The sequence below is a fragment of the Onychostruthus taczanowskii genome, unplaced genomic scaffold, assembly GCF_017590055.1.
Source record: "Onychostruthus taczanowskii isolate IOZ18803 unplaced genomic scaffold, ASM1759005v1 scaffold11, whole genome shotgun sequence".
Lineage (NCBI taxonomy): Eukaryota > Metazoa > Chordata > Aves > Passeriformes > Passeridae > Onychostruthus > Onychostruthus taczanowskii.
The window spans coordinates 7,146,798-7,171,071 of record NW_024497629.1 but is presented as its reverse complement, the minus strand read 5'-3'; positions in this window follow the sequence as shown (position 1 = coordinate 7,171,071).

Here is a 24,274-nt window from a genome sequence, read left to right as displayed (position 1 = left end):
ACAATAACAAAAGTAGGCCTTTGTCCTTACCCTCCACCACTTCTGTGTGGTTTGAATGGTTCACTACAAGTATAAAATATTTATATTTGTAGAATTAAAGAAATGCTTCAAACAGATTTCAAATTATCTGAACTGGAAATATTTCTAACTTTGACTGAAATAATAACTGGTAACAGGTTTGTCCTTATGACCAATTTAATTAACCATTTTCTTAAATAATTTTAAAGAAATATACAAATTTTTAGAAATTTTAATTTTTAGTTTTGCAGATTTCCTTACCCAAGAATAAACATACTCCCTTTCACATTTTCTTTTAGCTGGACCTGATCAGGCCTAGGAAGTAAAAAACATTTATACTGAAAATTTTCATTAACATTTAAATTAAATCATTAAAATATGGACATGCTCATTTTTGGCCTCAAAAGCAAGAACTTTTTCTAGGGTCTGAAAAATCAAACATTAAAATATTATAACACAACTTAAAATAGGGAACAGTTATGCCACAGCAGCACATTTAATTCAGTAGCCGAAGTAAAGAACAGAGACTTAGCTGAGATAAAATAAACAAAAGTTGCATGATTAGGTGAGCCTGAGAGAAGAAATATTTCTCTATTTTACTTCTGAGGACAGAAAAATCATAGTAATTTTATTCAAAGTGGGGAAAGATAACACTAAAATTCTAAGATAGGCCTTCCTCAGAATGGGTTTAATTTCTGCAGTTTTTAATGACATTTTGAAAATACAAATTTTATTTAAAATGCTTCACCTGTAAACCTTTGATGAATAGGAGAAATATTAGCCAACTGATGAAACAGACATTTATGAGCCCAGTAAAATCTACAAGGGTTTTCATATTAAAATTTAATTAGTTTTAGAGGGGAAAAAAAAAAGAAAAGAAAATTAAAAAGAAAAAAAGCAGCCTCCATTGGCATGATTTTGAGAATCATTTCGGATGCATAATTTGTATTTCAGACTGGGAATTATCTTTTTATACTTTAGACTATACCTTGTATTTTGACTGTAACACACTGACAAAATCCTTGTATACCTAGTACTTAACCAGATCTGAGAGCCCTTGTTTAATTTAACAAAGCCCCACATTAATATTACTCTCAACAACCCCTGCAGTGCTACAGCTTTGGGGAAGAGTGTCTGCAAAGTGGCACAGTGGAAAAGGACCTGGGGGTGCTGGTCCACAGCAGTTGAACACGAGCCAGCACGTGCCCAGGTGGCCAAGAAGGCCAATGGCATCCTGGCCTGTACCAGCAATAGTGTGTCCAGCAGGACCGGGGCAGGAGCATCCTCCTGTACTTGGCACTGTGAGGCCACACCTCAAGTCCTGTGCCCAGTTTTGGGGTCCTCATGACAAGAAAGACTTTGAGGTGCTGGAGAAAGTCCATGAACAGAGGTGGTGAAGGCTCTGGAGTGTGGGTCATATGAGGAGCAGTGAGGGAACTGGAGATGGTTAGCCTGGAGAAAAGGACGCTCAGGGTAGACCTTATCACTCTGCAACTCTGAAAGGAGGTTGTAACTGGATGGAGGCAAGGTCTTCTCCCAGGTAACAAGTGATGGCACAAGATTAAATGGCCTCAAGCTGTGCCAAGGGAGATTCAGCTTGGTCACTAGGAAGAATTCCTTCACTGAAAGGCCTGCCAAGAATTGGAACCAACTGCCCAGGGATCACCATCCCTGCAGATGTTCAAGAAATGACTGGATGTGACACTAAGTGGAAGTGATCTGTCAAAGGTTGGAACCAATGATCTTAGGGATCTTTTCTAACCTAAATGATTCTGTGGTTCTGCAGCTAAAATGTCTAACCTTTAATAGATAATAACAATACTTGTGCTTTTCTGATAAAGCAGATAAGTGGGGGGTTTTTGGTTGTTTTTGATTGGTTTTTTGGTGGGGGCTTCAGGTAAAATAGATAAAATTGTCTGACTGACAATTGATGAATAGGAGAGAACAAAAAAAGAAATTATAGAAATTATATCAGGAACAGAAAGCCTGTCAGACAAACGGCAACAGCTCCATGCTGGGAGAGAGAGAAATACCAGACTTCCAGTCTGGAACCACCAACATAGCAAGAAATGGATATGGAGTCAAGCAGGGTTGTTTGAATGAGGGAAAATAAGCTGAAATATGTACAGAGGTTTTCAACTATTATGTGCTCTTGAATGTTTATGAATCCAGTTGTCCATAGAACTGATGCTTTAAGAAAGTGTCCACATAATCTGTTGATGAGCTGTAATAAACCTTGAGATTTTAGATGAACCAGGATATGAGGACTTTTTTTTTTTTTTTTTTTTTTTGTGAGTATTATTACTCTAAAGCAAGTATCGCTCAGAGGTGGGTGCACTGCCAAAGTTCACTCGCGTCATGTGAACTTTGCAGTCACGTATTTTTTGTGAGTATTATTACTCTAAAGCAAGTATCGCTCAGAGGTGGGTGCACTGCCAAATTTCACTCGTGTCATGTGAATTTGCAGTCACATGTCAGTTTGGCATGAAAACTGCCAAACAAGTGTTAAGAGGTTTCAGGTATTCAAATTGCTGGATGTCAAATGCTTTATAATTTTATGGTGAAAGAAATGACCTTGTTAAATTTTCAACTGTGAATTTTATCTTGATTTTTTTGGAAGTCAATTTAAAAATCTCATTAATTTCTGAGAAAGCTTATTTATCACTGAAATAATTTTATGCAACTTGTATTTTTATGTCATGTCTCCATTACTTTCTTCAAAGTAATCCTAAAATTCTGTTAAGTATTTAAACCCATAAATTCTCTTGAATTTTTGAAATCTTTCATCATATATATACAGATAATTGCTTTTCAGTATATAAATTTTATTTCATGTCTTTTAGCAGAGTATTACAGTGTTTTTCTTAAAGCATTATGTTAAAAAGTCCTCATTTCTACTTCAATTTTTTGATACTTATTGTTGGAAGGTAGTTAGGAAAATGGCATCAAATTATTTTAGCTTGATTCACTCTTTATCAGTTTTATTACTTATTCTTTATCAAGCTCACTCTTGTCAATCTGTTTCTCAGGTTTGCTTTGTATATCCTGAAGGTTTCATATTTATCACACACTGCCTATGAGACCTTCTTGATATTTAGCAATAAAAGGTTCCATTGTCAGTTGCTTATAGGTTTTTCAATAATTTAACTCTCCAGGCTGATATTCTTTATGCTCCCTTCAAAATTAATATAAAAATAAATTCCAAACTAGGTTTATTTGGCATGCCAATTATGTGGCAAATGATAACATTTGGTGACAACAATATTTCATAAATCACAGGGAAAAGAGGAAGATTCATTCATATATTTTTACACTCTATAGGAATGCCACTTAGTATCAAAAACATTTTTAAATGGTAAAAATATAATCAAAATTATCAGTTTTGAAATATGCCAACAAAGATATAGCCACAGTCTTAGAAATCCTATAGAACAGGATGAGCAAAAGCAAGTGTTCGTCCTGACAAGTCTGAGATGATACATGCAACCTTTCATTGTAATGTAGTATGTTTCTGTAAGTGTACATGTCTGTTAGACATGTACACTTACAGATATGGATATAGAATGTCAGTATCAGGAAAACCACTGCTTTGGAGCTGGCTAAAAAGGAGCACATTTCTAGAGAAAGTCTGAATGCACTTACCCTGCAAGTTCTATCTTCCTTCTTTGCCTTCTGTAAGTTGAGACAGTTACAGGATCTGTTCTGTAACAGAATGCACTGCTTGATGTTTAAGAGTAGGGCTAAGGAAAGCTTGAAAAAATCTGATTTTGTTTTAGTGTTACCATTCTGGGTAATGACCATAGGTTAGCCAGTAGTGAAGAATGATGTTATACCTGAAGTGTTTCTGCAAATATAGTTTGCACAAACATAAAGATTTGAATTTTTACTACTCTGTTTATGTTCCTGTATGTTACATTTGACCTCTTGTTCTTATTCTGTTTTCTCTTGTCATCTTGCTCTTTTCTTCTAGGAAACATCATCTGTTTATTTCATCCATATACATGATATCAGTCAAAATATTTTATTACAGATAATGCTGAGGGGATACAGTTCATGCACACCCAAATAGGTCTCCTCCATCACTAATTCAAAAAAGTGTTAATGCTTTCTAGAGTACAGTTCCATCTTTTTTTAATCAATTTATGCTCTGTGTAGAGAATGATCAGTGGTATTGCTCTTTGTCTAACAGAACTTGTTTCACCATTTAGGATGATCTATTTGAGAAAAGCTTGAAACAGGAAAAGCTGTAAAAAAAGGACAGAGAAACAAGGTTTATAAAATAGTTCCACTACAAAACTAGATACTTCAGGAGAATAAGAAATATAGCAAATCATAAGTGTTAGGAGGAGGTTTAAGAAAGTGAAATATTTGTTGATTGCCACTATTTAGAATTATGAAAGGTTCTCCAGAAACAGTACGAGTCATCCAGCCTTAATATTTTTACTGGGACAATATCTCTTACTGTTTTTCATGGCAAGCTTTTCCAGGTGGGAAACTGCAGAGGTGACTTCAGTGAGAAGATGCCATAACTTGTCTCCATGTTGGACAGAGACAGTTCCAGGCAGGTACAAGATGAACCTGGCCAGAGCTGAGCCAGTCAGAAACACTCATAGTGTCTGTATAATTACATATTTAAGAATTTATTAAATAGCTTTGCAGCAGCTGAGAGAGAAAGAGAGAATATATTAGATTAAAAACCACTGAAGACACCAAGGTCAGTGCAGAAAGAGGGGGAGGGACAGCTCCAGGTACCAGAGCAGAGACTTCCCTGCAGCCCATGGCAGCGCAGGTTGCCCTGCTGCTGACCATGAAGGACTCCATGCTGAAGCAGGTTGTATCCTGAAGGAAGGTGTTACCCCATGGAAATCTTGCACAGGAACTGGCTTCTGAAAGGACCTGTGGCCCCATGGAGAAGAGTCCATGCCAGAGTAGGTTTCCTAACAGGACACACTGTTGCAGCTGAGATAGTTGCTAGTAACGTCCAGGGTAAGGAAGCAAAAATGGCCTTTGCATGGTAACCACAGGTGTTTAATTCAGCTGTGTGGTAAGATTTTCAGGGTCCAAAAAGCAGGAGGAGTCTTGGGCAGTGTCCAGGTTTCTGCATATCAAGAGGTAGGGGCTGAACAGTGGTATCAGGGCAGTACAAAGATGAGGGCCAGTGGGGGAATAGGGAGGGGGTGGCTGAGGGACATAGGAACAAGAGAAGGAGCCAATGGGATCTGACAGCTTTTGGGGGAAGCTTCTTGTGTCTCCCTAATCCAGGGAATGCCTCTCAGGGTCTCCATAACCCACACTGGAGCAGTCAGTTCCTGAAGAACTGTACACCATGGAAAGAACACGCACTGAAGCAGTTCCCAAAGAACTGAAGCGCATGGGAAGGACTCATGTTGGAGAAAGCCATGAAGGACTGTCTCACATGGGAGAGTCTCCATATTGGAACAGGGGAAGAACATGAGAAGAATGGAGCAGCAAAAACATGTGATGAACTGACTGCAATGGTCAACCTGTTCCTACTGCTGCTTGGAGGAAGGAGGCAGAAAACTCAAAAGGGAAGTTGAACCTATGAAGAAGGCAGGGGTGAGGTGCAATTTTTAAAAATTTGTTCTTATTTCTCCATAACTTATTCTGTTTGATTGGTAAGAAATTGATTTCCCCAAGTCAATTTTGCCTATGATGGTAAATGCTAAGTGCTCTCCCTGTCCTTATCTTGACCCACAAATGTTTCATCATTTTTCTCCTCCATTCTGTTGAGGAAAGAATGTGATAGGGTGGGTTGATGGACACCTGGATACCAGTGAAGGTCAATCCAAAACCCTCCCTCTCTGCAACCCTCCCTCTCTTCTTTCCTATACTGAAGATTAAAGAAGTTCCTTTCCTCTCCTCTGACACTCCTCAGCCCTATATAAAGGGACACATAAAACAGAATAAAGGTGTGAAGTTCTTACAAGCTTTAGCTGTTTCTTCAAAAACAAGACTCAGAGATTTTACAAAATCAAATACCTCCTTCTTGGACACATTTCTCATCTTGTATTTTCAGTTGCTGTGAAGATCACAGCTGGTTCCTGGAGGCTAGAATTTCCTTTCGTTTGTTCTTTTCAGTTTCAAAACTTAATTGCCTACAGAACACAAGGCTGGGTGAGGGGGTGGGGAAGAGAAGGCTGCAGAAAAAATGAGGGGACAATAAAAAAAAAAGAAGAAAAGAAGAAAAAGAAACTTGACTTAATTTAAATATAATCTTAAGAAACCAATGCCAGGAGAAAAAAATTTCAGGTTTGGTATTCTGAAGTTACCAAATATCATAATTAGCATCACTATTCATCTTCATCTAAATTCTTAATTCAGTTTTTTATAAATTTTGGAAAACTCTGTAGTAATATGGATATATTTTAATAAGACCACTTTCTCACCTGGCCAAATATGGCAGTTATTTTCAAATCAGAAGTCAGCCAATATAATATGCACTCACAAGACAACTATTTGGCAGGAACCTGAGTGCCTTTCCAAAGCTTACTGGCCCTGACCATCTCCCTGGGACTTTTATTTTTCTTTAATGAAAAGATAGGCCTGAACATAGCAAGCATATGCTGTAATCTGGACTGTGCCAGTCCTGCTTTCTGCTGTCCCAGCTGATCTTCCAAAATGGATCTTGGATCGAGGCTGTAGGTCACATTGTTTTCAGTCTCTGGATCTGCCTGATGCATGGCCCCAAGACATGGCTCATTTCCTTGCCCTCTGTGGATGTAGGTAGAACTTGTCACCATCACCAACCTGGTACAGCTCAGGACCCTGCCCTGCCTGTTACCCTTTGCTCCTTGTGCATCTCCCTCATGGGCTAGTCATGCTCCTGCTGCTTCCTTTAAATGAAGTTTGTTTCAATGCTTATTTCTGTATCTTTTTCATGCATCTTATTCAAATCATGCTTGTAATATAGAATTATAAACCCCAAGTTATACTGAAATATCAATATAACACTCATGCATGTGAACATATATGTTTCTGTGGCACTGCTATGAAGGAAGAAGGGTGTAGGAAGCCTTCTTCTCAAGGGTTTAGGAAGAAAGACCTCTAGAAAGCCTCAGGAAAACTTTCATTTATACAATGCTGAATAATTAAAATTTTAACTTTTAACAAAAACGTTATCTCCTGATGTCCACTAGGAAATTAATGCAACTTGATTTTTCAAAGAATTTAGGACTACATAGAATCATGTAATCATTTAGGTTGGAAAAGATCTTTTGCGATCATTAAGTCTAAACAGTAATCTAACACTGTTAAATCCACCACTAAACCATATCCCTGACATCATACCTAAACACGAATCTTCACATTGGCACTATTTCATAGTTTCAAAGTATGGTTCCTTTTAATATGAAACTATGAATTCTTATCATGTCTACCTATCAGACATTTAATTCATAGACTGTGTACTCAAAAAGGACACAAAAATATAATAAAAGTTAATTCAGCTATAAAGAAGTACTGGACAGAAGTACTGCTTCTGAGGAAACTTCTGTTTCCCAATGCCTTCTTGCTAGGATTACTTAATACTACCCATGCTTTTTGGGCTGAATAGATAATATTTTGGGCAGTCAAACTTTTAATCTCAGCAAAATAAATGGAGTGAATAATTGGTAATGTAACTTTAACACCTATTGCATGTTTATCTGTCAGTGAAAAAAAATGTCAAAAGAGAATCTTTAGCTGTTCTGTGACTGTTTGCATCACACTATGTTCAATATTCCGAAAGAGTTAAAAAGGATCAGCTTTCATCACCACAAGGCCCAAGGAAGATTTTATAGCAGTGTGTCAAGACATTACTTAAAAACTGTTTAACATCTTAGTCAGGAACACGGACAGAGGGACTGAGGGCACCCTCAGCAAGTGCTGAGGTGATACCACTGAGGTGTGTGATGCAGTAACACACTGAGGAAGGGATACCATCTAGAGAGACCTGGACAAGCTGAAGACTTGGGCCCATGACAGCCTCATGAAGTCAAACAAGGCCATGTGCAAGGTCCTGCTCCTGGATTATGGCAATTCCAAGCACAAATGCAGGTTGGGTGAAGAACAGATTGTGAGCATCCCCTGAGGAGAAGGATATGGAGCTGTTGGTGGAAAAGAAATTCTATCTGAGCTGGCAATGGGTACTCACAGTCCAGAAAGCCAGCCCAACCTTTGGCTGTATCAAAAGAAGCATGGCCAGTAGGCTGAGGGAGATGATTCTACCCCTCTTCTCGGGTGAGAAGAGGGGTAGAATCTGGAGTTCTGCATCCAGGTCTGGGGCACCTGAACATTAGAAGGACACATATCCATTGGAAAAGTCCCACGAAGAGCTTTGAAGATGATCAAAGGGCTGGAGCATCTCTGCTGTAGAGATAGGCTGAGAGAGTTGGGGCTGTTCAGCCTGGACAAGAGAAGGGCCAGAGAAGGCCTTATGGCACCTTCCAGCAGCTTAAGGCAGTCTGGAGGAGAGCTGGAGAGGGACTTTTCACAAAATATTAGTAGTAGTGCAGCAAGAGGACAAGGGGTTATGGCATCAATCTGAAAGAGGGCAGGTTTTCATTATATATAAGGAAAAAATTCTTTACAGTCAGGGTAGTGAGGCACTCGATCAGCATGCCCATAGAAGCTCAATCCCTGGAAATGTTCAAGACAAGATTCAATGGAGATTTGAGCAATTTGGTCTAGTGAGAAGTGTCCTTGCCAATGGCAGGGGATTTGGAACTAGGAGAAACTTAATGGGTTTTCCCAACAAAACCATTCTATGATTCAATGATCTACCACAGTATGATCTTGTCCTGACATGATTTTCAGTATTTTGCCTTGAAAGTTTCAAGACCCAGCCAGATAAAGCCCTGAACATCCTGGTCTAATCTCATAAATAACCCTGCTTTAAGCAGGAGATTGAGCTGGAGACCTCCTGAGGTATTTTCTAACCTAAATTATTATCTGATTTTATAATACTAAAAAGAAGTCCAAACCACCATGAAAGAGCAATTAAAAAGTAAGGTAAATCTAGAAAGAAAAAATATCTGGCAGGGAGTTTTTTCCCACCTCCTCCTCTATAATGCAGTTATCTGATTTTTTTTTTTTTTTTTTTTTTTTTTTTTTGCAATGCTCCAAGTACTGTCACATTTAGTATTTTCTGGACTGTGAGTGGGAGAGCCATGGAAACCAGACTTAAGTGCATTTTGAAGCAATTAACTGGTTAGAACATTTTGTACTGCTGATTTTTCTGGCCAGAACAAAACAAATATAACCTTAAAACCCACAAAACATGCAAGATGAATGATACACATGAACATTTTGATGATATCTTTATTTTGAATGCTATTTTCTTCCTGTTTCATGACCTAATGCCATTTAAAAAGCATTACCTTTCTTGAAATTACTCAGGTATGTGTTGGTATTTCCTGTTTAATAACTGCAACAAATTACAATGAAGGAAAACATATTTACACTTTTTGTTATTAGATGTGTAATAATGAGACATTGATTAATCAATTGCTAAATTTTAGCTATTTAGAAACAAGTACCTTCCTCTAGCTGAAGAATACAAAAAAAATATCACAGAGACGAATAGGATGTTTTTAATATCAGGTTATTAAAACTTTTGCAATTTTTTCCACATTCAATTTATAAAACATTTCTTTGAATGTTTATCTGAACCTTGGCTTTACCTTTACTTTTACATTGGCAGAGATCATTATAACCAACAATAAATAACCAGCATTATTTATTCTCATCTGCTGAGAGGTCCTTCAGCTTCATTCCCTTTGCTCATCTACTGCAATTGCTGCGCAGCACCAACCTTTTTTCTCTTTTCACTTGAACAGGACTGAAAGAAAGCACAAATCTGTATTTGTTAGCAGGTACGGCTGGTTTGTCCTTTTCTTTTCTCCTCAGACATGAAGTCATCTCAATACTTAAGCTAGTCAACACAAAAATTTTTAGAGGTCAGAGAAAAATGTAAAATTAAACACAAGAAAGATTTTTTTAAATTTATGCATGTATTCTTCAAAGAGTCAGTTTTCCCTTTTTCTCAGGAAAAAATAGAAACAACTTTCCTTTCTCAAAAGCAGTGTTTTCCCACTACTGATTTTGCTGTATGTGTCCTGATTCCCTAGGCACACTTACTTTTACAGTCTGACTTTTCATGTGTAGCTGCACCCCTGTATGTCTAAGATATGCATTCATGTTCCACATATGTTTTTTTACCAGTTATGTATACTTGCAATAGTTTTTCAAACTCATATCTTTCCCTTAAGAGTGGCGTATTGAAGAGACAAGCTCCTTAATAACAATTTATGGTTCCTTTCCAAAAGCCAACCAATCTTTTGTGATCCCATTTCACAGATCTGTGTGCAATACTTGTGACCTTGCTAGTATTTGTTTTCTCCTCTCACACAGACATTTTCTTTAACACTAGCTGTCACCTCTGTAAGCTCTATTAAATTTGTTATGGAACATAAATTAGGCAAAGAAATCCTGAACCTCTGTCACAGTCTTGATGGCCACTTCTCCTTCCAATTCCCATTCCAGTTCATAAATATATTTTCTGTATATTCTCACAAGCCTGTAGGAATGGGAAGCCGTTGCTTTTGCTGATCCATGGTCTATTGACCATAATGTCACAGCCAGAGTATGGGTGCCCTTTCAGTTAAAGCAGAGTTTACTCTCTTGTGAGGAGTATGTGCAGTGGGACATTCGCAGGCAATGCCGTGTGCTCCATTTCTGATGCAGATGGCCACAGCTTCACAGAACATGCATAAACCATTGTATGTGTGCTGGACAAATTCTGAAGTACTTATTCTATCTCTCTGCCTAGGACTGTCATCACAATAAGACCATTTTACTCTGTCAAAAACCAAAGCAAACTAAATCAAGGAGAAAACCCAAAGAATATAGGTAAAAATGCAGCCACTGACAAAAACCATGCATTCTGTGATATATAGGCTACAATACGGTTAATCCAGTAACACCAAACTGCAAACCTGAAAGTGAGGAAACAATGCAAAGATGTGGAAAGTTGCCAGTGTGGCTGGACAGCTTTATATGACCTCAGTGAGGTCAAGCATCAATTTTGCAACAGCGGCACTTCCTTGATGAGAAAATCTATTTACTGTTTGCATGTGCTTTCAGGTAGTAGAGATTACTGATGTCTTTTACATTTAGCTATTGAGCCACATGTAAACAGTACATAAGAAATGGCAAGTCATAACTGCATTTGTGTTTGTAGTGATGTAGTATTTGTTTTAGTGAGTTTTTTTCCCTGTATTCTGAAGTAATTGCACTATGGGACTGTAGCAGTTAGAATGTCTTCCTTAAACTTCTCTGGAATAAGAGGAGTGTGGAGCATTCAGGCACTGAAAAAATTACAAGCTGTAGAAAAATATATTGAATACAAAATTCCCTAGGTTATTTCTGGGATTGAGTATACCTTCCTTAGTTCACAAACATTGTGCTGTTTTAAAATATATTTTATTATGATAATTTTTTATTTGATGTCTGATCTTTAAAGCTATTACCATTTTTTCCATTATTTGTATACAAAATACAAATTATTCCTAATCATGGATATTCATTTTTGTTACCTACAGAAGAATTTAATTCTTTTTAGAACTTTACCACTAGTAAAACTTATATTAACAATATGCATATTTTTAATGGTGGAAGAAAACATGCTTAGGGATTTTTTAAAATCTTTTTTCAGACACATAAGTTTAAAGAGAATTTTGAACATGTCAAGAACATAATTTTCCTGTGGTTTGATACATATAAAGAACATAAAATGAAATATCTGGGTACATATATTAATGAAATTGACCCTGCTTGAAGTTCATGTACACTGCCAAACTCCAGTATAAAATATTATATATAACTTAATTGGGGCACTAAAAAATGCTTTCAAACCATGTCAAATATTGTTGGCAGCAAAGTCTCACTATGAACAACCAAGTCAAATTTAACCTCACTGCAACCTCATGAGGTTGTATGAGGTGGCTGTTGTATAAATAGTAAAAGAAAACCAGGTTAGAGATTATACTAACTTCAGAGTAACCAAAAATAATAAGCCTGTGAATTTTACAAATAATTTGCATTTATATGAAACAGGGTATAGAGGAGCAAAATTCAGTAACTCTGTGTTGTTGGGAATTGAAAACAACATGGATTTAATTTCAGTGTTTTTGTAGATATTATGTTCTTCTACAGATACCAATTCTTTTCATGCATTGACAAGCATTTCATAAAATTTACATAAAATTTGCATAAGAATGATTTAAAGATAAAAAATAACATTCATTAATGAATTCTAGAGTATTTTCACTACCACCGTCTGGGAGCTACTCCTACTTCTTTTTCCCCCCATCTCTTTATATCCAGCACAACATTAAAAAAAACAAACAAAACCACACGCACACAAAGAAACCCCAAACCAAAACAAAAACCCCACACTATTCTTATGTTAACACTCAATAATTCTTTAAAATATTCCCATCTCTTTATATCCAGCACAACATTAAAAAAAACAAACAAAACCACACACACAAAGAAACCCCAAACCAAAAAAAAACCCCACACTATTCTTATGCTAACACTCAATAATTCTTTAAAATATGATATTCCCAGGAAACTCATGCAGGCTTTTATGGCTTGTTCCATTAGAAAAATAACATGAATCCCTGCCATCTCTGAGATACACATAATACAGAAGCAAAGTATATAATTTCCATATGCATTGTCTTCTCTTCTCTATGTGTTTATACATGCACATTCACATAAATGAATTTATTTATATATGCCAATAAATTACTTAGTTAGATAGTTAGGTTATATAAAAATCCAAATTCCAGTAATATTCCTGACAAATTTTAGAATATGAGATACCAACCCTTTTGGCATTGGTCTTAATCAACAGTGAACATCAGAAAAAATTTTTAGTACCTTACTACAACAGAATTAAAAATCTTTTAATATTTTTATAACCCTTCCAAAATGGTGCATGCTGGGAGAACAGGTGAAATATGGACTCTCCTATATTGCAACACCTTGATGAATAAATAATATTATTTAATTTTGAAAACTTGATTTACAAAGCTCTATTATGAAATATTACACTGACATTTAAGTAGTAATAAAGGATGGCTTTCAAAGAGTTTTCTAAATTCTACTAACTTAATGCTACAACTGCAAAAGCATCTGCACTCAAAAAATTTATGAGTAATATCAGAAATTTTGTATCCAGACAAAACTTCCTATAAAGTCCTTTGAAAGAACTGTGATATTAAAATAGGAAATCCAACAAGGTGATTTTAACACAGCTCACAAATCACAAATAGTTAGAGCCTGAATTCTTCAATTAAAACCTGAATTCTACAATTTGCTCTTTGTAATTTTGTAATGAGCAGTAGTTGCAAACTTGGCTTGTTATGTTCTTGTAAAAATAAGTGCACAGAAGAAATATTTACAGTTTACAGAATACAAAATATCAGATCACAGTCTGAAGGAAGTCTGGAGTTCATATTTTGGACAGGTGTTTTTGGCTTATTATCTTGTCTTTCTTTCCAGGATATTTATGCACAGTTTCTCTAAGATCTAAAAAGATTAAATGCAAAACGTACAACATACTTTCAAGGTGCAATGCTAATATCAAGCTCTACTTTGATTACTTTCCAATATATGTCAGCTGTCCTGGATAAAAAAGACCTCTTGCAACTGAATTAATTATAATTCTAGAAATGGTTCCTTACTAGACAAACCACAAAATTTGTTACTGTTATTCCAATTAATTTAATGGGCAGAAATGGAAAAGTTCAACAGCACATTGCACATCATATTTTTGATATTGTGAAAAAATATGTCCCATTGGAAGCATAAAGTTATTTTACTGTAAAAAGTTTTGAATCAGCACAAAATATATATAAATATATCTTAGGCAACATTATTTAAGATAAATTTTTGCATTAGTATTCTCATGATAAATGTTTTCAGGGAGGTTCTTTTACTGGAGTTATTAGCTGTTAGAGAGGATCCTTGTGAAAAGTCTGAAGAAATTTCAGTATCAGTAGAAAATGCCCTTTAAAAAAAAAAAAATTAATGACCAATATCAAGATTAGATTGCAATCTTCTATAAATACTGCTCAGGATCTGCACTGAAGACAAAGATTCTTCCATCTAACATATGTGATGATAAGTTCAATGTTTAAATATTTTTGGGTCATCATCTCTCAATTCATTTATACTTTTTATTCTTTCTGTGGGTTTTGGATGGGATAGAATTAATTTGCTTCATAGCTACGTTTTGGTTTTGTGCTGTAAAGTGTGTTGATAGCACAGTGCTCACGCAGAGCCAAGGCCTTTTCTGCTCATCCCACTGCCCAACCAAGGTGTGCTGGGCGTGCACAAAGGGCTGGGAGGTGGCACAGTCAGGACACCTGACCCCCAGTAACCAAATGAACTTTCCGTACTGTATGGCATCATGCTCAGCACAAAAGACAGATGGGGGCTTGGCAGGGAGGCCACTGCTTGGGGACTGGCTGATCATGAGTTTCTTGATGGTGATCAATTATTGTCATTTGCATTCCTTGTCTTAGGATTTATTTCTCTCCTTCTGCTATTTCACTTTTCTTTACAATTAATTATTATTTTATTTAATTCCCCCCCTCCCCCCCAGCTATTAAACTCTTTTTATGTCAGCCCATGAGCTTCTTCAATTTTGCAATTCTGATTCTCTGCACACTCTCACAGGGGAGGGGAGAAAGTGAGTGAACACCTCTATGGTGCTTAGTTGCTGACTGTGATTAAACCATGACACGTAGTTATGCATTTTCTTTTATTTCTCATCTGACACATGAAAGAACAGTGTAACATTGCTATTCTCATTTGAGTTAAGAAATAAATGAGAGAGGAGATAGAAAACATATGTAATAAAATATAACAAAAAAGAGTTAAAATAGGAAATGCAATTAACATGATATATCAAAAATTTCAACATTTATTTAAAATTATGAAATATGTGCCCAAATTTCTAAAAATGTTACTGAAACTTCTCTAGTGCATTTCTGGTACCAAGATGACTTTTATCAATAGAGTGGCAGGTAGCTTTCTGTGTATCCCCACCTATTCCATAACAATTAAGGAAGATAAGATGGACATAATCATGTCATAAAAGTATTATTGATGGTGACCAAAGTACAAAAATGTCAGTAGTTGAGAGATGGAACTAAAAACATAGGCAACAGAAAGCAAAAAGTCTATTGAAATCTTAATTCAAAGTCCTGGTAACTATCTTCAGTATATATTTCAGAGCAGTACTGTTGCTAACCATTCCTCAGGGATGGCCAAATATTACAAAATTATCTGTAGAAAGTACTTGTGAGAAAATAGCCCTTTGAATCCTTTTTCACTTGCATCCAAATACTGTTGGAGTCATTAGAGCTGTGTAACTTGCCACTGATTCATGCTGCCTAACCACTCAGGTATGCACTTCTGCAATCACATGTATTTATGTGCATCTGTGTTATATAGGTCCTGTGTTATAGCTGGAACTAGTAATGCAGTTGTAAGTGATTTCTCAAAATCAACATGAAATAGAGGCTCAATTGTTCTCTGAGATGTGAGTTAACTATTTAATCTAGAAGACTGAATAAAAGTAAAGATTTAAATACTGAGTGAATGAAAAATATGCAATTTGTTGAAAGTGAAGACCATCATACATTAATAGAAAACCTCTTGAACTTCTCATTATAATTTTACAACTGTGCAAAAGCAGATAAATTCTTATTTCCACAGATTATGAAACCGCATATTTTTACAACATTTGTCTTGGGTTTTGCTTTTAATTTAATTTTTTTTTTTAACAGGAAATATTTCTGCAGATGTAACTCATGCATATAAGTGACTGTGACCATAGATTGCCATCAGTTTCAGAAAAAACAGCCTGCAGTATAGAGGTCTTTGTTAGAGACAAATAAATCCCCTGATTGAATCCATAGCCTAAGGTTAAGACAAGTGGTTTGGCTTCATAGCAGGATTCTTCTGTGATCTATTCCTATTTGTTTAACTCCTGTTTATAACTCTTCCCAATCAGGAAAATGTGGACAGCAGTTTTTCACAGGGGTGATTGCATCTACTCAATTTATACAGAACCAGAAAATGCCTTCTGTATTCTGAGTAACTGCACTGGGTTTCTATACTAGACAAGCCAGAGATCAACACATTTCTAAGTAGATACTGCTATTTTTAAATTTACCTTAATTATTTCTAAAACATGGACCATAAATTGTTACAAAATGTTTAAGGTGAAAGAGTGCCTTCTGGCAAGATGTTAAGGAGGTAATTGCCATCAAATTTGTAAGACACTTAGACACCATGATCCAGGGAATTATGTAAAAACAGATAGGTTAGAGTCAAGGTTTTTTTGGAATTCAGGGATTGTTGAGGAAAACAGTCAACATTATCTTACTGGAATCCAAATGAAAACATTGAGAAAAAACTACATTAAATTAGTTCAAAGAACTAGGGATGTGGGGAGACTAATGAATATGTGCAGAAAGATATATATGCTAAACAAAGTAGCATAAATTAGATTTTTGAATTGAGAATGTTGATTCTAAAGCTACTTTTATTTTTTAAAGATAATCTAATAGTAAACAGGAGAATGTACAAGAACGTACATCCGGAAACAAATTTTCGGGACTCAGTAATTTTATGAAATAAACAATTGATTTTCGTTAGAAAAATAGACCATATGACTTTTTTTATTATTATTTTTCTGTTAAAGCTATCAGTTCAAAGTTATACGTGTCACTTACTTTTCCTTCCCAAAAGAATCCATCTTCATTTCCCAAGGATAAGGAAAAACAGGTATCAGAACTCAAACACTTTTTTTTTTCCTTGCAAATCCATACACATCCATGTGTAGGCCTAACACTCCTTTGGAAAACACTCTACTTTGGAAAAGTAGAATTCTTCAGACAAAAAAAGTGGCTGATTTTTTTGACAGAATTCAGAGCTATGTGGAATTTCTTGAACTTTCACAGAAGCAGCAAAATAGAATTTATTCTCATTCATTCTCAGTGCTCCTCTCTACACTTGCTGGTCTCTATCCTACCCTAGGAGGCTCTGAATCTTCAACTGCCCTTGCACATTCTCACAATATATGTCACAGCTTTGATATCCTCAGCTTCATTCCATAAAAACTGACTTAATTGAGCATCCATTTCTCTGCACTTTATTTTGGACTGGAGGGCCTTCCCTTGAACAGAGAGCATTTTTCCTGCTCTGGCTGTCGGCCTGAGGGTCAGATGTGTCCTCCTGATGCACATACTGGCTCTTGCAAGAAGGCAGCTCAATTCAGCATCACAGTTTTCAGTACCAAAGCTCACTTAATTATGGGCAGTTCTCACTGCACAGCAATGCATTGCTAAAATACAGCAGTGGGATGACAGAAATATTAGATGAAGCCATAATGATGCAAAACATTTTAACATTTCATTTTCTAAACGCAGGACTAATGATTAGAATGGTACAGCACACTGGCATATCTTGCAAAAAGCTAAAGTTTCTTTAGATCAGTCAAGCTATTACTAATTCAGATACTAAGGATACTTCTTGAAAAAACTGAGCTATGGTTATGCAGAGATAGTAGTTTTGTTAGCCATTTTCTAATTACTAACTGGGGGAATCCAGGTTTTTCTCTCTTCCTCACTGACGACATTTTGTAAACCAATTTTTTTTTTGTTTTGGAGAACCCTCTAGAGCTATAAAATGTATTCATGAGCTAGTTCTGCTCACACTATGTCTTCCATTCTGCTAAAGGGTGTTATTTTAATTTAATCATATCTGGGTATCTTTAAGGGATAGCCATAAGCTTATGGTTTGGTTGTCCGCAACTGATTTAAAAACAAAAAACATCAAAAAACTCCATAAGTAGAAGAGAAAAAAACAAAAAACCCCAAACAGTAAAGTCTAAGCAATTCATCTCCTACACAGCTGCCTTGAATGTATTCCAAGCAGAATAATTACTGTTACTCAGACCAAAGGAAAATCACCTTGTTTCTAGAATGCTTAACAACTTTTTTTTCTTTTTGTATTGCCAATACCAAGTCTACTTCCATCATTATTTTTTGTAAAGCATAAAACACTCAATACAGCATGTTATAGGGGAATATGAAAAGCAAAGGCTTAGAATTCTTTATTTCCTCTACAAATGCAATCAGTAATAATGGACAGCAATACTAAGGAAAAAGTAATTTAAGGTTTAAAATAAACAAGAATTTAAAGAACAAGTGAAAAATCCAGAACCCAGCACAAGAATAACTATTTCTGCAAGGGAAAAAATAGTCTCGAGGCAATACTGAATGTTACTAAAGTGAGAGCCACCAACACAGATAATTAATAGTGCTCAGAATCATCTTCCCTTTTTTTTTTTTTTGTCATATGAAAGTAGACAGAACTTTAGATAATATTTCTTTCTCAAAAGATTTCTTCAGAAAATATTAATAGATGTTACAGTACACTTCACAATTTTTACACAAGCTGTCATTTTTTGGAATAGAAACAATGAATTGCACAAAGAAGGCAAAGAAGCACAGGCTTGAAAGTGCCTTCAGGAGATGATTTTGTCTGTATCCCTGGTCAGGGGCATAACCAAATGTGTCTAGACCAAATGCTTTTGTCTGGTATTGACTGAAGATGCCTGTTCAAAATAACACAAATTGCACAATATCCATAGGTAATGTGTATAATGATGATTTTCTAATCTACATCAAATATTTTTAATTACCTTAGACTTTGTTATTATTATTATTATTATGCATGTCTATCATTGGTGGATATAAATACATATTTGAACTGTTTTGTAAGAATATCTTTAATATATTTGAATATTAGTTATATTTTTAAACCCCTTTCCCACTCCTTCATTTGTAATCTTTTCTAGATTCACTTTAGCAACAGTTCAATGTTTATTATCAGTTGTAACAGCCTCAGGCAGTTTGCTTTTTCGTAACTCTTTTAATGAAAAAATCATTCCTCCCCAAAGTGTTGATAACCTAGACAAGAGATCAAATTGTGTCCTGCTTATTATGGTCACATCTTGAGGCAGGCAAAACTGACACTTTGCAGGAGTTACTTAAAGCAGCCAAATGTCCAAACTGTGTTGTTGCTACAACCTTAAGAGGAATTGTAAGTTTGCACTTGCATCAGACTGATAAAACAGCTCAAATGATACTGATGGAAAAGAGGAAATATATCTTTGGTACCAAAATGATCCATTATCATTCCTTTATATTAAACACCAGACCTTAAATAGAAAAATCAAATTTTGATCTTGCTACTCCATCTGTAGCTGTAATTTATCTGTCTATTGAAATGTCATACATTTTTTGGCTAGTTGGATAAATTGTCAAATATGAACTAGTGCTATAATTTCTGTGAACTACTGATATAATATCAGCCTTTTATTTGCATTACAGGTAGTTATAAAATAATTATTTCTTTGAATAAATGCATTCCAAGTGTACAGTTTCTGGACTTTTTAATCTGCACATTGTCAGATGTTTCTATAGAATTTCATAATGAATTCTTCACATGAGAAGATGTAGAAATATCTGTAAATATTCTGTGGATGCAGCTACATTAATGGAAGAAGTTCTGTCCTCACAAGTTAATTCCATGTCTTTGTCCCCAAGAAAGTCTGCATTCCTTAAGCTACAATAGTAAAAGGCTTTTTTTTATTATTTATTTTTAGAATTAATTCCAATCTCAAGTATTTTGGAATCCAAAACCAAATTATTAAATAGACTTTCCCTAGATTAATTAGCACTAGTAGCTGTTGTTTCAATTGTTTTATGATTTTAATGTATATAATGGTTGTTATGGCTCAACCAAAAAAAAAAATCAGTTTATAATATCACCTGTTTTTCAAGGTGCCTGTAGATTTTCTCTTTCAAATAAATACACATTAATTGATTTGTATCTACATTGAAAATACTGTTGTTTTAAAAATTTGAATAACTGTGATACAATAACATGTCTGGAAAGAAACAGCAAGTATTCCAGGAGATTGGATACAGGAGTAGTATTCAACTTTACAGCTATGTAAGTTTCTCACATTATAAACCATGACAGGGTACCTCTGGAAGAAAAGATTTTTCATTTGGTCAAGTGCCAAATTCTGTAATTAGACAAAATTATATGATTGGAAATATAAAGGTCAACATGTTAGCTGTTTTCTGATAGTATTAATCTTATTAAATATTTTAAATATATATGTGTGTGTGTGTGTATATATAATTTCTAGTGTGTGCATATATATCTCTGTGTAGGCACACTAAAAGACATTTACTGTTTTATCACAAATCAGTAATTTTAAAATATTTCATTAAAGGTTTTTGCAAAGAGCTGGATCAAACCTTTGCTGTGAAAGTTACATTCAAGTTCATGTGAATTAATTTATTTTTTACTTCTCCACCTTTTTTTAACCACCTGCTGAATGCAGTGGGATACACATCTGTTAAACTGGAGTCCACGACTTCCCCCAACAGCAAAACTATCCTAACATCCACATTTTAAATATCCAAATTGACATTTCTTCTGACTGTATTCCAGAGTATGTTCAGGGCCTTTGACTTCATCTACACTGGTTATGAAAAAAGCAAGATGCAGGGATAAAGTGTGGTATGTGGTTTTCCTTATCACTGAACTGCTAATCAAAAAATGTCTGGGTTCTGGCTTGGATAAACAAACTCCCTCTCACCCTATGCCTGATCACAGAATCACAGAATCGCTTTGGCTGGAAAAGATTTAAAAAATCATCAAGTGCAGCCAATAACCCTGCACTGCCAACCCACCACCACCAAATCATGTTCTTCAGCACCATTAACACATGTTAATTATTTTAAATGCCTCCAAAATTACTGTTAACCAACAGCAGCCAGCTTGAACAAGACAGCATGATTTCACAGAAGAGTGGGGAATTTAGCTGCATTTGTGCTAATCATGCTGTACTTGGAATATCTGTTATTTTCTGATATGGTTTTAGTAAAGAAATTCTCAGATGTAATTGATTTCTTGATTCTGAGCTCCAGTGTTCACATGACACACAAAGCCTGAGTTTTATCTAGACTTCAGTCAACACTGCCAACAGACAACATAAGAAGTGTCCTGGGCGCCACCCTACTGCCTTTTCAGGTCCTCTCCTCTTTGGTGATGGAGGAACTTCCAAAGTCAACTCTGTTGACTTCAATGGATTTTTTTACTTGAACACAAAATTTTGAAATCTTAAAGGACCATTGTTAAGAGGGGGTGAAAATATTTCCAAAACAAGACAGAGAACACTGAAACAATCTCCTGGACGCCACTGCATTTATTTTGCTTTCAGTGCTAAAACCTATCTGTTTGTCTTGGAACTAAAGACTGAAAACCCATGAATTTAATCTATCTCAAGCTGTTCAGATACTTTACTTGAAATATATGCACCTATCCAGGATGGAAGCAGTATTAGTGACGTTAAAGCAAGGAGGAGTTACTTACAATTATTCAAATATGTTAAGACAAAAATAGTGTATTTGAAGCCAAATGTTATTTGTTCACTTTTGTTCACATAAGACTCCTTTTTAAAATTGCTGTAAGATATAGTCCTTTTTAATTTTAGCAATTTCTAGTGCCTATCAGCTCTGTTGGCACCCTTTGGTAGAAGCAGTTAGCAAGCCCCAAAATTGCCCCCTGAATATTGCACTGCAGACTGGGCATATGGTGTTTCTTTATGTCTACCTACATAGCTGAAATGATCATCACTAATAGAGCAATAAGTACCTCCAATTTTTTTTAATATGTTTTTGGCTAGCAACATTTTCTTCAAAATTATAGATTTTTGCAACATTTCTTGTCTTCATATTTGCTATAAGAATGGAATTAAACTGTATCTTAATTTCAACTCTGACAGACAATCAATTACAAGTTCTTCCATCAGTGGCCTCTAATTTAGAAGAATATTTTGACATTATATGGATTTTTGACTATGATTTGGAATCATAATAGATTTTTCATGCCTTAAGATCCCTTGGTGCCTTTTGTATCCCACCCCTCACAAGGAAGTAGTAATTTATAAGAGCATCAGTAGGAGAATTAGTCAGGCTAACTTTTGTGCTGACCACAGTTCTAGCTCAGAGACACAATCTGACATCATGATAGATTAGATACAGCTTTTTCATTTGATGCACTGACAGTGTGAGAGACTGAAAAATTAAGGGTTAATGATTCAAATAATTGGCCATTTGCAAAACCAGAGGATGTTTTGCTGACGATGTGCAAGGTAAAGGCCCAGGAGCAGAAGGAATCTGCAACCACCATTGGAGGTTTGTTGCTGGGATTTGAGCCAGATAAGTGAAGACGCAGATCCTGACAAGGTGGAGTAATGCCGTTTATCATGCTAACATTGTCTCTTACGCAACTGAGTCAGGTGTAAAAGTCCCCTTCAGGGAACGCTTCTCAACATTCACACATGGGCCTGGAGATATTAATTCCTTCTGATGGGTTCATAACCAGCTAAACTGCTCTGAGTGAGAAGGAGCTGTCATGTCCAGAAGGTGTCATAAAACCTCAAAGATCCCTCCCACACCCGGGCATTCAACCCGACCCTGAGAATATGAGCTTTGTGCTTCATGGACTTTCCCCACCCCTGAGGGATCAAGAGGCCACCATCACTTCAACCAGCAGACAATGAAATTACAACAATCAAGTCTTGTCACTGGGCCCATGGGTGGTGATATCTTTCTACTTTTATGTTGTTATATTGCTATTGATAATGATATTCAAAAAGACTACATGCCTCTTTGCATTGCAGGAAAATTGTTTTTAGTGAACCTTATCTATCTTTCTGTCTATCTATTTATCTATCTATCTATCTATCTATCTATGTATCTATCTATCCACCTGTATTGTTTCACTCTTTTCTGCTGTAAGGGATCTATTAACAAGAACCTCAGATGCCCTTGCCTTCAGGGGATGGCCAAAACTGCTTTGGTCTGGATAACCAAGGACATATTATTTTGCTAAAAAGCCACACATTTTTCTACAGATTCATTTGGCATATATTTAATATTTGCAAGAATTTATACTTAGAACCCAGAATTTTCTTGAAAGCAGTTCAGTAACTGATGTAAGGAATGGTTTTGAAATTATTATTCAGAGCTGGGTGCTAAGGCAGTTTTATCTGATCCTGAATAAAGAGAAGTGACCTTCCCATTGCATTTTGAAAAGTTTATCCTCTTCATTTCACTGCAGGAGAAAATAGTTCATGCAATAAAATCAGTTCATCACACTCTAGAATTATTAAAATCCAGGCAGAAACTCTTTACAGAAACTAGGGAAAAATCTAACTCTGATAAGGAACAAAGATCTCTCTAGCTTGGTTAATGTCTACTAAATACCTGTACTGTAACATACCTGTACTGTGGATAATTTTTTTTGTGCTGAGTGTCTCTATTGCCAACCCAATAACATCATCAAATGCCCTTCCTTTCTACCTCAAAGGTTTTATATGATTTTTCATGCAACACTCTGTTATTGCATGATCTTATGGAACAGTGTTTCACTAACCATTCTGTTGTAATGTTACTTGTCTTTCCTTATCTTGACATTTCATCACTGCTGTATCCTATAAACTTTTGCCTTGCAGATGGTTTTGTATGCACGTTATCACATCTATTAGTTTCCTTCTATGGCATCTTACTCAACCAGCATTCCTAATGCATATACTTCTTATCTCACAATGTAAGATTAATGACAAATTGAGTTGTACATGAATTAAAAAGTCTGGTACTACGTATAGCACAGAAAAAGCCAACCTGAGTCACATGAAACTATATATAATCTATTTCAAACAATATCTGGATATTTTTCCCTGCAAAGCTGAAAAAATTATGCTGGAAGCAAGGGTTATAAGTAAAGGGACTGGAAGCATTAACATTTATTTGTGAGTTTTTTATTTAGCAACCAGCTTTTTTTCCTGTGTGCATGATTTGTGAAGATAGTGTGGAAAAAAAATGGATGACCTATTTCTACGATATAGAGTTTTAGCAAGCATTTTGCAGAATAAGTGGAAAATTTACGCTAAATATGAATAATGAAAATTGTGACCATAAAATTATTTCTATAAGCATCCATCTCTTAAAAATTTGCAGACAGAATTCACCTGAAATGTATTACTATAAGCAGTATTCACGTAAATACATTACTAAATATAATCAAA